The 15,138-nt window shown below is 42.0% G+C and overlaps 1 long non-coding RNA gene across 1 annotated transcript in view; it reads left to right on the top strand.

Annotated features, from left to right (window-relative positions):
- Window positions 1-8,049, top strand: part of LOC145506632 (uncharacterized) — a 72,788-nt gene extending 64,739 nt beyond the window's left edge. The window contains exons 2-3 of the long non-coding RNA XR_014054085.1: window positions 4,644-4,838; window positions 5,264-8,049. This is a non-coding gene — a long non-coding RNA (uncharacterized LOC145506632). The remainder of the gene's footprint in view (window positions 1-4,643; window positions 4,839-5,263) is intronic.
- The last annotated feature ends 7,089 nt before the right edge of the window (window positions 8,050-15,138 follow it).

Here is a 15,138-nt window from a genome sequence, read left to right as displayed (position 1 = left end):
ACCAAAGTCACATCTCAACACCAGTCTCCAGGCTTCTTTGTCAAAAGGGTCCTTGGTGTTTCCCTTCCTCAGCTACAGATCACACTGACTTTCATCCACCCTTCACACAAGCCCTATCCAGTAGAAGAGACAGTAAGAATATAAGCTTACAGTCCACATATTCCATTCTTTCTTCCTAGTGATTCTGGGAGCTCTGTAAGGTGAGTGCTATTATTCTCATTTTACATGTTTTAAAAAATGAGACTCAGGTTAAGTAACTTCCTAACCTCACGTGGTCCCCACGTGATACAGCCTGTTGGATCCAGTCATCAGAGTCCTTTCCATCGCACAGCAATGCAGTCTGTAATCTAATTCACCATCTTTCATTTATTGCAATATACAAGTCACAAGCAATGCTGATGAAATTGCTCAAAAAGCTCTCTGTGATATCTGTGACAGACCTAAAAATCATAGTGCAAATGAGAACTGTGCTGTATTAAAAATCAATTGGACATTCAACTATATTGAACCTTAATGTCATTATTTACAGAAAAGAGGAATGACTGACTTCTTAAAGTTTTCAAGATACTGATCTTTGGGGGTTATATAAATACACAAAATAATGGCATCATAAATTTCAAATAAATTCAGATAAAAACAACTTCTTCATTATTTACCAGTGACTGCTAATTACTTTTCTGTGTTCATTGGTTGAAAAAATATTTATTGAGCAGTTGCTATGTACCAGTCACTGTTGTAAGTGTTGAGATTATAAGTAGTAAACAGGCAAAATCGCCTCTTCTTGCATGCTAAGTTACTTCAGTTGTGTCTCACAATTTGCGACCCTTTGGACTGTAGCCCACCAGGCTCCTCTGTCCATGGGATTCTCCACGCAAGAATGCCGGAATGAGTTGCCATGCCCTCCTCCAGGGGATCTTCCCAACCCAAGGATCAAACTTTTGTCTCTTTTGTCTCCTGCATTGGCAGGCAGGTTCTTTATCACTAGCGTCACCTGGGAAGCCCCTGCTTCCTCTTAGGGAACTCATTTATTACCTTGTGTAATCAAGAGGGCTTCCCTGGTGCCTCAGCAGCAAAGAATCCACTTGCAATGCAGGAGACTCAGGTTTGAACCCTGGGTCTGTAAAATCCCCTGGAGGAGGGCAAGCAACCCACTCCAGTATTCTTGTCCGGAGAATTCCATGGACAGAGGAGCCTGGTGGGCTACAGTTCATAGGGTCGGAAAGAGTCAGACACAACTGAAGAGACTGAGCACGCATGCACACAATCAAGAATCCTGTGGGACTTCCCTGGCCGTCCAATGGTTAGGACTCTGTGCTTTCATTGCCTAGGGTCCAGGTTCAGTCCCCAATCAGAGAACTAAGACCCCACGAGCCACATAGCGTGGCCAAAAAATAAAAGAAAAATAACAGAACCCTGCTATAAGGGTATTTATAGTTACCGTCTTACAGAAGAGGAAATAGAAGCTTTTATTTTATTTTTATGGGAGCTTGTGTGTTTTTCCCCAAAGCATCATCTAGTGGAGGGGAAGACTTAGGACTGGAATTCTGATCACTGGGATGCCAAAGCCCTAATTAATGCACCCAGGTTGCTCCCATCAGGATGCTCTAACAGATAATGTCTGGTCTCAGGGTAAGTGCTGGGTCTTAGTCTTACACAAATACACTTTCTCCAGGGCGGTAACCTGTGTCCACGTTGTTCTGTCTCCATATTGCTCTGCAAAGGGGTTTTGTTGCTGTTTTCAGTCCTCTCCCCGCCCTCCACCCCCTGCCTGCTAGCTAATACCTAGAGAAATGTATGGGGAAAGATTGCAGCTGAGAGTAAAACTCGGATGTGAAGTGAGCTGACATCAATGATGAGGATGCTCTCCAGGAGATGAGTTGGAAAATAACAAAAGGCTTTTCTTTACCCTTGGGCTGTACCACCATCCAGAAGAGTCTACAGGAGCTAGGGCTCCCAAGGACAGCCCTGTGGCTGTTGACCATTAGGCAAAAGTTTATCTATTCTTGCCCTGAAGTCGAGTAACAATCCGTAACAATCCTTCAACTAGATTTCCCGGACTGAGCGGACCCTGCTAATCCTTCTTGCCTCAGGAGGCAAGACTTACTTAATACTTCCTCTGGCTGGAATTTATATGCTGTAGAAATATAAAAAGAGGCTGAACTGAGTCTCCAAACACCTCCAAGTTCTCACAGAGGCTGGGTATTCTGAAACCAATCCACATTCATCAGAACTTGTAGGTGTGTTTACTGTCAGAATTTTTTCACACAGGTTCAAGTCACGCTGGAGAAGGCAATGGCACCCGACTCCAGTACTCTTGCCTGGTGAATCCCATGGGTGGAGGAGCCTGGTAGGCTGCAGTCCATGGGGTCGCTAAGAGTTGGACACAACTGAGCGACTTCACTTTCACTCTTCCCTTTCATGCACTGGAGAAGGAAATGGCAACCCACTCCAGTATTCTTGCCTGGAGAATCCCAGGGACGGGGGAGCCTGGTGGGCTGCCATCTATGGGGTCGCACAGAGTCAGACACGACTGAAGCAACTTAGCAGCAGCAGCAGCAGCAGCAAGTGATGCAGGGCCTTTCTCAGAAATCTGAGTCTAAACTGTTTCTCAGCTATCTGGCTGCCTCAGCATGCTATATATAAAGGTCCAAAGAGCTAGGGCGATTGCTTGGTGACACACCTGTGTGCCCTGGACCCAGTCGCTGGTCTTTCCGTGTTTCTCTCTCTATAAAGTCCGAAACAATACCTGCCTCAGGAAGGATCACACTACAACGCTTTGAAATCATGTAGCAAGACAAATCACACTGCATCTTGTTTTTATTACATCCAGGGACATGCTTAGTACTGTCACCCCCTGCTCTAGCTATGGAGGAGCAGAACCACCCCCAGATTAGGTAAAAGCCTACTTCAGGCTCTGATCACACACCCCACCCTCCCACCCCCAGGTAAGGCATCCACGCACCTCCCTCTGCACCATACTCCAGGTACTGAGGACCCCAGAATTGTCCAGCCAAATGGTCTTGAGTTGATTTTCAAGACCTGTCCGAACTTCTTCCCTTGGTCCAACCTCATGAGGTGCACTAAACTGAGGTATACCACCAGGGTACTCCCCGCTGGACCCTAAGGGTGCTACTTGTGAAGGAGCTTCTTCATGGAGCTTGGAAGCAGGCTGTTCTTACCTCTGCTCATTCACAGAGAGACTCTGAGCTGGGATGGGAAGAGAAGGAGGACAGGCCACAGGCTGGGAGCTGAACTCAGAGCAGCTCTCTCCATCTTCCCATGTTCTGGCTGGCCCTCCAAGAAGCCTGAGGATGCTACACTTGAAATTGTCCTTCCAAGTTGTTCTGAAGGAATACTTGTGAAAGTGAGAGAATGGGATGTATTACTTTGAACATCTTTAAGGTTGACTGATAAACTTTATCATACTGATTTTTAAATATTTAGACATATGTGAGCTTCTGCTGTTACACTTAGTCTTGGCCCAACAAGGTGGGAAGCGGTTACTACAAATCATGAAGAAAGGAAAAGCAGTGACTCTCAGACTTTACTGTGCCTAACCTGGGATTCTTGTTAAAAACCTATTTCAGGACTCCTCTGGAGGTTCAGTGGTTATGAGTCTGCCTGCCAACGCAGGGGACACGGGTTCAATTCCTGGTCTGGGAGAGTCCCACATGCCATAGAGCCACTGAGCCCATGCACCACAACTACTGAAGCCTGAACACCTAGACCCTGTGCTCCACAACAAAAGTAACCATGGCAATGAGATGCCCGTGCAACGCAACTAAAGAGTAGCCCCTGCTTGCCGAAATTAGAGAAAGCCCATGCTTCCCTAGTGGCTCAAATGGTAAAGAATCTGCCTGCAATTTCAGGAGACCTGAGTTTAATCCCTGGGTCAGGAAGATCCCCTGGAGAAGGGAATGGCAACCCACTCCAGTATTCTTGCCTGGAGAATTCAATGGAGCCTGATGGCTACAGTCCATTGGGTCACAAAGAGTCAGACATGACTGAGCGACTAATAATACACGCACAGGAATGAAGACCCAGAACAGCCAAAAATAAAATAAATATATAAGTGAAAATTAAAGTTATTCCAGGCAAAACCCTCCATATATTTAGGTTCAGTTGGCATGAACTGGGGGCCCAGAAGAGTGCATTTTTACTAATGACTCAAGTGGTTTTGATAGAAGTGGTGCAACAGCCGCTCTTGGAGGGTAACGGAGCACCCAGGTGAAATTAATGATTTCACTGACAAAAGACACCCAAGAGAAACAACTGGAGAGTAATTTGAAGCCTTATCTGAGCAAAGGAAAAATTTGACTTTTAGACAAAATCAGAATTAAAATCTCTAAAGGAGTGTCGTCCCCTACCAAGCAGTCCCCTTGGAGGTTAGGTGCTTATCCTGAGCAGGCAGCTGTTGCTCAAAATATTTTGACACTGATTTTTTAAAAATTGCCTTTGGAGGTGGATTATGAACCACATCAGAAAGCCAATCTCATTATTTCCCAGCACAGTTTGCATTTGACAAAAAACAACATTCCCCAGAAGGATGATGCATATTACTTAGCTGATTTAGTTCCTATGTTTCCCAAGTCAAATATGTAATAAAAGAAGATCTATTATATAAACACACCTGTTTATTTCAGCTTCCTTCTGAAACTGTACCAAAGTGACAATGAAGAAAGAAAAAAGGCACAAATCTGGGCAGACAAAGAAAATGAGAGAGAAGGTTTAGGAGGAAATGGGAATCAATAGTTTGGAAAACTGGAAAATTGATGGAGAAGTGGCCATTGACTTGGACAACCCAAGAAAGCTGAAGCCTGAGCCTGTCATGAGAACAGGTAAGACAGTGTCTCATTTTACCTGAAAATCTCACCTTGGGAATTAGAGGCAACAAGTAACTCATAGTCAGGAGTGCTGGGTGGGCATGGTGAAAAGAGAATTTGTTGACAATTTCTCTAAGGAACAGTTTGAGCCCTAGATCCCTTCCCCCAGCCAGGCAACAACACTTCCCCAACCCAAGAAGTCCTCATCCAGAGAGACCCTGTATTCTGGAAGACTAGTCCACAAGGCAAGGATGTGTGTCCTTACTAAAAATGTGCCATTCCTTGAAAATATGCTGAACACTGAAACTCCGGCTCCCTTTTGCTTAATGACCAAAATGAAAGTGGTTGCCTCAAAGAGGCAGACACTGGGAATGGAAATAAATAGGGTATCAAGCATTTATTGAATGTCCTCTCTCTGCCACATCCTGCCCTATGCTTAGCCTTCAAGAGGAAGTCTGGAACAATTCCTGCTCCTGCACAGTTTGCTGTCTAGTTCACATCACATAGCTGGCTGACCTGCTTGCTGATCAACTTCATATGTAAGCATTAAGGGGTACACAGGTATGAGGAAGTCACATACAGATGGTAGGTATTTGGGAAGAAACAACCTCAAAGGCAGTGATTGATTGAGGAATACTTCTGCCTGTGTTTAAGAGAAAATAGAAGTGCGGGAGCAAAAGGACACATAAGCAAAATAGACTAAAAGTAAATAATACAAACATGGAAGCAATAAGAAAAAACCAGGGAAATGTTGAAGGGTCACATGAAAGGTAAAATAAGAAAGAGGACTCAAGAAGCGATGAGCTACTCGGACTCAGAAAGAGAGGTTCTTGAGCAAGACAATCTCCAAATGGGGGTCGTGTTTGAGGCCACTGATTCTAGAAGCTGAAGATGATTAAAACAGGCATGAAGAGCAGACAGTTTTACTTGGTGAAAAGATCAGACATGTGGCTGACTTAGCAACAAAGACCAAGTGTCCAGGATCTGGATTACAGCTGAGTTGGAAAAATTGAGAGAAAGAAAAAATTTATGGCTAACAGACAATAGGTGGGTTTTTGCTGCTCAGAATTCATCTCTTTGTGCTCACTCTTTCCTGTGGGCTTTTGATCTCCCCTTAGAAGGAACCACATAATATATGTAACTTTGGTGAGTCAGTGTCCATCTCTCCATCTCCCATGGTGGAATCAGAAGGGGCCAGGTTCTCTCTTTTTCCCCCAGATGGTAGGAGTGGGAGGGCAGGATGGGGCATGAGACTTGAGTTTGACAAATATGACTTTGTCTCCTGGGACTCTGAATCTTGAAATGGAGAGTGGGTTGAAGGTGAAAGCATTGCAGTGGAAGTGGAGTGAAAGAGAAGAGATCTGACTCTCCTTCTGCTGGGGCTCCCAGCCCCCTAGCTTCTTGCTTGCTCTATAAACCATCTATCCATCCTTGGAGCCACTGGTGTTCTTTCCTGATTCCCACTTTGCAAGATTATTGCCAGATTCCTTTTGCTTGCAGCTCAGATTCCTGACTGACACATTGGAAGGCACCAGAAAGGAAGAATTGGTTGGATTAGGTAACTGGAGAGGAGGCAGCAAGGACAGCTCCTAGGGAAAGTATGAATTAGATGATTAGTGCCATTGTCAGAGATGAGAAAAATATAGATGCAAGATTTGTTTGGGGAAAGATAATGCCTTGGTATGTTTGAGGCCTGAGTTCAATCCACTCTGAGCAGCTGGAAAAACAGGAATGCAGGGTAACAAGACACTGAGGTGAACAGAGACACTTGGAAGCAGTGTGCACATGTAACAATATTCACAAGAATAGATGTAATCCTGCAAAGGGAATTGTAGGGGAAGAAGAGTAGAATTTGAAGATATAAGCCTTCCTAGAGAGATGCAACTCATAGAAAATGGTTTTATTTTAGGGAGGAAAAAGTAACAAGTCATAGAGCACTGAATATGTAGATGCTTATCTTGTTTTAATGCTTTGTTTTAAAACTTTCTAAAGATCTCAGTGGGCTTCCCTGGTGGCTCAGTGTGAAGAATCCAGCTGCCAATGCAGGAGACAGGGTTCCATCCCTGGGTTGGGAAGATCCCCTGGAGGAGGAAATGGCAACCCACTCCAGTATTCTTGCCTGAGAAATCCCATGGACAGAGGGGCTTGGTGGGCTGCAGTCCACGGGGCACAAAGAGTTGGACATGACTTAGAGACTAAACCCCAACAACAAAAGATCTCAAAATCCTGGGTAATACCATATATCCTGATGTAAAGAAAGTAGCTGACTATGGGTGCAAGTGCCAGAAAATGTTGACTTTAATTCACTTAAACAGCATAGGGTTTCATTCCCTTAGGAACAAGAAGTCCGTAGATAGGACAGAATGTAAGTGGTGAGTCAGGGCATCAGCTCTGCTTGGATCCGTTGGACCTGTCTCTCTCTATGTGTTGGACTAAACATCCAGCTTGCTCCCTTTCAAAGTGACAGGAATGTCATATTAGTTCCAGATAAAACAATAGTAGAAGAAAAAAAAGTTCTTTCCCCATTCTGTCTCTTGAAAGTGAAGATGCATTTCTCAGCATCTCCTACTGAATTTTCCCTCATCACATTGGCCAGAACTGTGTCACATTTGTTCAGCTGCACCATGAATGACTCAAGCCATTCAGGAGTCACCCAGCGGGGCTGGGGCCAGCCTGTCTTCAGCACACAGTTAGGCAAAGGAAGAGTCATGTAGCCCCTTGAACAAAATAGCAGTGGATACAATGAAATAGTGTAGTAGGAGTGGCTAACACAAAGCAGCCATGAAGAACAGTGTCACAGAATCAGCATCTTCTGCTCCTTAGTGTGAGGCTAGTGCCACGTTGCAATCCAGTCATTCATAGAGCTTGATGTTTGACTTGGAAGTAACTTTGGGATACACTCTGCATTTTTACAGGATTTTTTTACAAGATCCATCATTACATAACTTCAATTTGAACAATTTCTACGAAGCCATGGTTTTTTGGCCACTGCTTGACTCATCTATAATTTTCTTTTCTTCTAACTCTAGCCTTGCCTCCAAAAGCTTTTCAAAAATCACATAGAGCACAGAGGCCAAACACTTCTGAACTCCCATTTTGTCCACCACAATGCCACCAAAGCCAGGGATCTGTAGATATAGAAGGATAGCATTGACAATGGTTGCCTGGATAAAGAGTCTAAGAAACTGTCAGTGGTCTAGGACAGAAATCAGCTCAAACCCAACTGAAGTATTTAGCTATTTTCCTGCTGCATCCTTTTAGGCTCCTTTCAGCTTATAAATGTTAAAGACTACCATCAAGAACAGTAAAGGGATTTAGGCATAAAATTTCCTGTCAAGGGTGATTTATATCCAATAAAAGGAAAGCAGGATAGCGAAGCCTGCTTCGCTAAGTTTATGATAGACAGTGAAAGGGTACCATCAAAATAAAAAGGCTTTCAGTCTGTCGTCGGCTGTGTGGGTGTCTCCCTTCTTAAAAAGCAGCATGCTAGAATTGTATTGTTTGCTTTTATCAGCGCCTTGCACTGTCGAGGAAAAGTTCTACTGCACCGCTAATTGAACTTGTACAGATTTATAAGCTCAAGGCCTGTGCATGAGAGAGATTATTAGGACTTAAAAGATAATAGCTCCAGCAAGAAAATTAAAACTGCTTTCACCACTTAGATTTCAACTGCACATAACTTCTACCCTCCATACAAACCTCGATGGACTGAGAATTTGTTTGAAAGATCTTTCCTAGAGCCCATGAAAGAGTGATGAAACTCCGGAGAACTCAGCTGCCATTTTACCTTGTGTACAGCCCAACACTACCAAGGACCTACTCATGTAAGTCTGAAAGTGCGGTTTCAATCCAATTGCTTCCTAGGTGAATGACGTGACACTTCTAGATTATCATTGGTGGGAGACACTTCTCCATGGGTCTTTCTTACATCTACATATCTTGAAAGCAGAGGCACTCTCTGCTTTTGCTCCAAACTATCTTTACATTCGGAGAAGGCAATGGCACCCCACTCCAGTACTCTTGCCTGGAAAGTCCCATGGATGGAGGAGCCTGGTAGGCTGCAGTCCATGGGGTTGCAAAGAGTCGGACACAACTGAGCGGCTTCCCTTTCACTTTTCACTTTCATGCACTGGAGAAGGAAATGGCAACCCACTCCAGTGTTCTTGCCTGGAGAATCCCAGGGACGGTGGAGCCTGGTGGGCTGCTGTCTATGGGGTCGCACAGAGTCGGACACGACTGAAGCAACTTAGCAGCAGCAGCAGCAGCATCTTTATATTGCCGATACAGCAGGTGGTGACTGCAGCCATGGAATTAAAAGATGCTTGTTCCTTGGAAGAAAAGCTGTGACAAACCTAGACAGCATATTAAAAAGCAGAGGCATCACTTTGCCAACCACGGTCCATATAGTTAAAGCTATGGTTTTTCCAGTAGCCATGTATGGATGTGAGATTTGGACCATCAAGAAGACTGAGAACTAAAGAATTGATGCTTTTGAACTGTGGTGTTGGAGAAGACTCTTAAGAGTACCTTGGACACCAAGGAGATTAAACCAGTTAATCCTAAAGGAAATTAACCCTGAATATTCATTGGAAGGACTGATGCTGAAGCTGAAGCTCCAATACTTTAGCCACCTGATGCGAAGAATCAACTCTTTGGAAAAGAATGTGGTACTGGGGAAGATCGAGAGCAGGAGGAGGGGTGACAGGGGATGAGATGGTTGGATGGCATCAACAACTCAATGGACATGAGTTTGAGCAAACTCAGGGAGATAATGGAGAACAGGGAAGGCTGGTGTGCTGCAGTCCCTGGGGTCGAAAAGTGTCAGACATGACTTACCCATTGAACGGCAACAATAGAGGGAACAGCCTTGGAAGAAAGAGTTGGGGTCTCCCTCAAAAGCAAAGGGCAGGTTTGCAACTCAGGATTCTTCTCCTGTAACATAACCCACTGGGGTCACATGTCATCTTCATACTGCCTTGTGCTAACTGGAGCAGATGCTGGTACTCTGGCTGTTGCTTTTGCTGTAGGTAATACAACTCTTTGCCTCTGATCCGGGGGCCTTTGTCTTCTGCTAGTTTCCGGAACAGGCTAACTTCTAAGCTTACAAATAAGGAATATCTCAGATCCTTCACAGTTTGTGAAAATCACCAGTAATGTGGACTTAGAAAAGCCATTTTTCTAATGTTTTAAATTAGAAGGAGACTAGTACCTACCTTAAACCATAATATGTCACTATTCCTTACATTTTTATACCTAAGTATAATTTCCCTTTGGCCAAAACCAAAGAGAAGCCATGATAATGATAGTTGTTAGGGAGGGTTATGGAGGAAACTTCTTTTCTTGAATCTCTAGGGAAAATTCTTAGCCTTCTGACAATAGAAAGAAAAAGGAAATGGATCTAATAGACAGGTGACCAATTAATGTCCCTCCCAGTTCTTCAACTCACAAATTTACATAGATGTTAAGAAATATGGGATTTCCCTGGTGGTCCAGTGAATGGGATTCCATGCTCCCAATGCAGGGGCCTGGGTTCAATCCCTGTTTGAGGAACTAAGATCCCACATGGCAAAACTACTGAGCCAGCGAGCTCTGGAACCCATGCACAGCAAGTGGAGAAGCCCATATGCCACAACCAAGAGCAAATGGAGCAAACATCCCCCTCTTCTACTGTCCTCACCCCCAAATTATATGTAAGGAAAAATAATGCAATTAACCAAGTTTTCACCCATTCATGTCTTCAGAGATCACAGTATGGCTCCTTTTAGACCATTAAGGGGAAAAATAAGTTGAACAGCATCTCTTTTTAAATGGACAAAGATGGGATTTATACAAGGAGAGGCAGGTTGATAGAGCCCAAGATAAGAAATACTGAGGTTACCTGAAGTTCCTTTGGGCATCATGCCAAGATTTAAAAATAATGGGGATGCATATATGCAAGCAAACCCTGAATGGGGATACACATTCCTAAAGAGAACAGTATGGTTGAACAAAGCTTTGATGATGGAATTAACTTGAAACAAAGGCCCTTTGAGGAAGATCAGTCTGAAAAGAAATGAAGAATACATAAAACTTTGTTTAATTTATGGAATTTATATGCTGCTGACCAGTAAGTATAAAGTTCCATTCCCTTGGTTCTCACTATCACTCATGTATTACTTGTCAGTAAATGCGATGCACTCAGAACAGAACAGCTCCCGTAATATTTCTGTTCCCACTGCAGCTTTACTACACCCATGAAACTCGGTAATCTTTAAATTCCCTCACTGTTAACATCTGCTGAAACATTATTGGTCCCAGCATAGCCAAGCTGCTCTGAAATTACATTTAGCAGAGTAGTTAATGCTAACAGTATAATTCTCGACGCAACGGTGTTTGAAGAGAGCTTTAGAACGGGCACGATGATCGTGCTTCCTTTAGGTTTTATTTCTTTCGTTTCTGTTTTGTATCACAATCTTATGGGCTTGGAGCGCACCATTTGAAAAAGAGCATACTGTATGTATATATTTCAGTAAACACCCTATTACATTCTAATTTTTTTTAATTCCATAAGCTAAACTCACTTTTTCTAGTTTTTTTTTTTTTTAATAAAATGAAATTCCTTTGCAAGATATGATGATAACAATTTAGCAGTTTGAGGAGGGAAATTAATCAAGCTTCTGTAAAATGAAGATATTTTATCACCCCATTAAGGTGTTTTGAATGTTTTAAATCTAAATGACCCTACACATAACCAAATAAACAGGTTGCTTATGGTGCTTGTTAATGAGGATACATTCATCCTATAATCATAAAGTTGTTAACATTTTAAAAAAACTTTGCCTTGAAAAACTACCTTTGTTGTAACTCCAAGATTGTAAACATGGCATTGGCATTTCTTTAAAATTAATATATCCATGTATTTATATCAACATACTTTATGTTATTAAAATTATTTACATTTAGTATGATAGAACATGATGTTTAAACATGTTTAAACTGTAGGCACTTACCTGATCTAGTAAGAGCTGTAATGAATGGCTTGGTAAATATGAAAGATTTCTCTCCCCTAAAGAATATTCTTCCCCAAATTAAAATACAAATTTTTTCATGGAATTTCACCATTAAGTAAAAATACATATTAATAATTTAATATCAAACAAAATCAGATGAATTTATTAAGTTCTAATCTTTCGGAGGGCAGGAAAAATGTATTACTAACCAAATATAGAGAGCAACATTTTTTAATTGGAGTATAATTGATTTATAATGTTGTGTTAGTTTCTGTTGTACAATGAAATGAATCAGCTATGTGTGTGTGTGCTTAGTAGATCAGTCATGTCTGACTCTTTGCGACCCTATGGACTGTAGACCACAAGGCTTCTCCATCCATGGGGATTCTCCAGGCAAGAATATTGAAATCGGTTGCCTTGCCCTTCTCCAGGGGATCTTCCCAACCCAGGGATCAAACCCAGGTCTCCCACATTGCAGGCAGATTCTTTACCCTCTGAGGAATTGAACCAGGGTCTCCTGCAATGCAGGCAGATTCTTTACCAGCTGAGCCACCAGGGAAGCCCAAATCAGCTATATGTATACAAATACCCCCTCCTTCTTGGACCTCCCTTTCACCCCACCATCCCACTCATTGAGGTCATCACAGAGCACCGAGTTGAACTCCTTGGGCAACATTCTTAAGAACACACTTTCTTCCTTCATATAGTCAGAATTTTAACTCTCAGATAGCAATATTTTAACACAAGTTAAACTTCTGAATATATGAAGGAAGAAAGTCTGTGCTCAAGAACGTTAACACTGTAACTTTAGTAAGCTTTTACATAACTTTCTTCAAAATGAACAAGATGATTGCCAAAGTTGATTGCCATAAAATATAGTGTAGTCAAAGATAACAATTCTTTAACATTTATTACTATATATGTCACCTTTTGAATATTTCTATATTTGTGTCATATGTAATAGTCTGTTGGGATCAGAGGCCAGATTATATTCTTATAATTCTGTTTCTGCAGGATCTATGCCAGGATATGAGCAAGATTAAGTTCTTCCTAATAAACAGGTATTGGATTTACTCCCCGCCCCTACCCTCATCCCAGGAACCCTCATCCTCTCTGGGTTTCTTATTCCCCAAGATCAGACATTGACATTGTTCAGAAACCTTCTTTCCAGAAATTCTTTCCTTTGCACCAGTGCCCTCTACTTGCTGGCCAGACTCTGTCTGGGTCCTATAATCCCTCTTTATTCAGTCTCACTTTGAGAAGATGTCTGGATCTCTGCTACATTTCTGCCTGTCATCCAGACCCGTGGCTTGCATGGGATCTGAGAAAGTATCCTATCTTCAAGAAGAAAATGCCTGCCAAGCTCCTACTTGTAGGTAGTAAACCCTCAGCATCGCTGCTTGCCCAACTGTGCTCTGTAACCAGGTTCCAGATCCCTGATTCTTCTCTGAACAATGACTTCTCTCCCTGAACCCCAAATATTCCTGTGCTAGTTTTTATTCAATCACTCTATTTCTTATTTCTTACTTCTGACTCCCGACATCTAAACTTCTTTCTCTGCATCCACTCTTCAAAGTTGATGGGGTCAAAACACTATTTCTTTTATGCTATTTGGTTGCCTTTCATGGTAGCCACACAGATTTATAATAAAAGCTCTACACAGAAAGAAACAAAAAAATTTCTAAGCTTTTAAAATACATTCACAAAGTAATTTACCAGACAATGCAAAACGTTATATTAACATTGAATGTTTACCTTATTATGCTTATCTCCTAACCTTGGACAAGAATATGCATGTAGGAAATCTTATATTTGAGATCTAAGCAGTACCTGATTAATAAACAGCAGTAAATTATAACTTGCCAGCTGGTTTTTCAACATTCAACTGTAATAATAATCTGAATTCATATCTGCTTTTTCTCCTTCGTTTTCCTCATTATTACCATAAAACTAGAAGCATATGGGATGATATTAATAAGGAAGGTAAAATATGTGGATAACAGAAAAAGGATACAGAAGGTTGTTTAAAACCATTGTCTTTGTATGTATGTGTTAAAGAGAGAGCGATTTCTCTGTTTCTTTTTCACTTTCCTCAAGACTCACCATCCACAATGCATAAAGGGTTCTATCAAGTGACCTAAAGAGACATAGTAGAAATGATTACCATTGCCTTTAGTTGCCCTCTTTGAAAGTCCTTCCCAGTCTATGGCCCTTATAGGTGGGCTTGGGCAACATATTTATGCTTTTCTGTGGTGTCAGCTTAATTGAACTAGAAGTAGATACATGACCTTGAGGGTAACAGATCTCTAGCTTCAACTGAGCCAATAAGATTTTGCTGTTTGCTTTCTCTTTCACTCCCTTCTCTTTGCCTCTCTCCAAGCAAGATACACAGAAACTGCAACGAAAATGTCATTTAGAGTTGAGGTTGCAAGTGAAGCTGCAAAAAACCAGAACGTGGCAGGTTAAGTAAGCAGAAACCGAAGCTTCACAGGAGAAATTAGTCAGTGGAGAAAGTAAGGGTACAGATAAGCAGAAAGAAGCAGAGAAAAAAAACCACACAACTGTAGAGAAAATGATTCTCGATATAAGGCAGAGTTAATAGGATTTTGAAAGATCAAATATGAGGTATGATATAAAGAAAGAAATGGAAGACTTCTAAAAAAATAGTTGACCATCATTTCTTCAACAACCATCTCAATTCAATCTTTAACAAAATGCTGCAACACATTTAATTTAACAAATATTTATGGAGCACTGACTTTGTATTCAGTAGTCTACCAACGCTTGGGCAGAAATCAGAAAACAAACCAGAGACCCAGCCCTCAAAAACTGCAAGTTGGGACTTCACTGGTGGACCAGTGGTTAAGACACAACACTACCACTGAAGGGGGCATGGGTTTGATCCCCGGTCAGGAAAATAGGATCCCTCATGCTATGCAGTGAAGCCAAAAAATAGAAATCAAAATGATAACAACAACAAAAAATTGAAATAAGCACCAACTGTAAGTCTTACTGGACTTACTGTAATCCATTTCAATACAGTGAGGGAAAGTGTTTCACAGAGAAGCCTCTAACCCAACTCTTTCCCACAGGAACACAGGAAGGTGAGACGGCTACAGTAAACGGAAGGAGATGAAATAACCAGAGAAAGCAACATGGAAGAGCATTTCAGGGAGAAGGAATCATGTGTAGTCTCTTAGGACTTGCAATTTGTTCTGCTTTCTAGAGGAATTTAACTGAAATGGTTGGAAAGTAATATAAGCAGCTAAGATGTAGTATGGTATAGACTTTCTCTTTAAGTGCTTAAGGAATTCCGAATAAACAGA

This window comes from Giraffa tippelskirchi, chromosome 5 (genome assembly GCF_054371585.1).
Source record: "Giraffa tippelskirchi isolate mGirTip1 chromosome 5, T2T-mGirTip1v1.2.pri, whole genome shotgun sequence".
NCBI classification, from domain to species: domain Eukaryota; kingdom Metazoa; phylum Chordata; class Mammalia; order Artiodactyla; family Giraffidae; genus Giraffa; species Giraffa tippelskirchi.
Note: the sequence above shows the minus strand (reverse complement) of the source record. Positions and strands in the feature narration are given on the sequence as shown.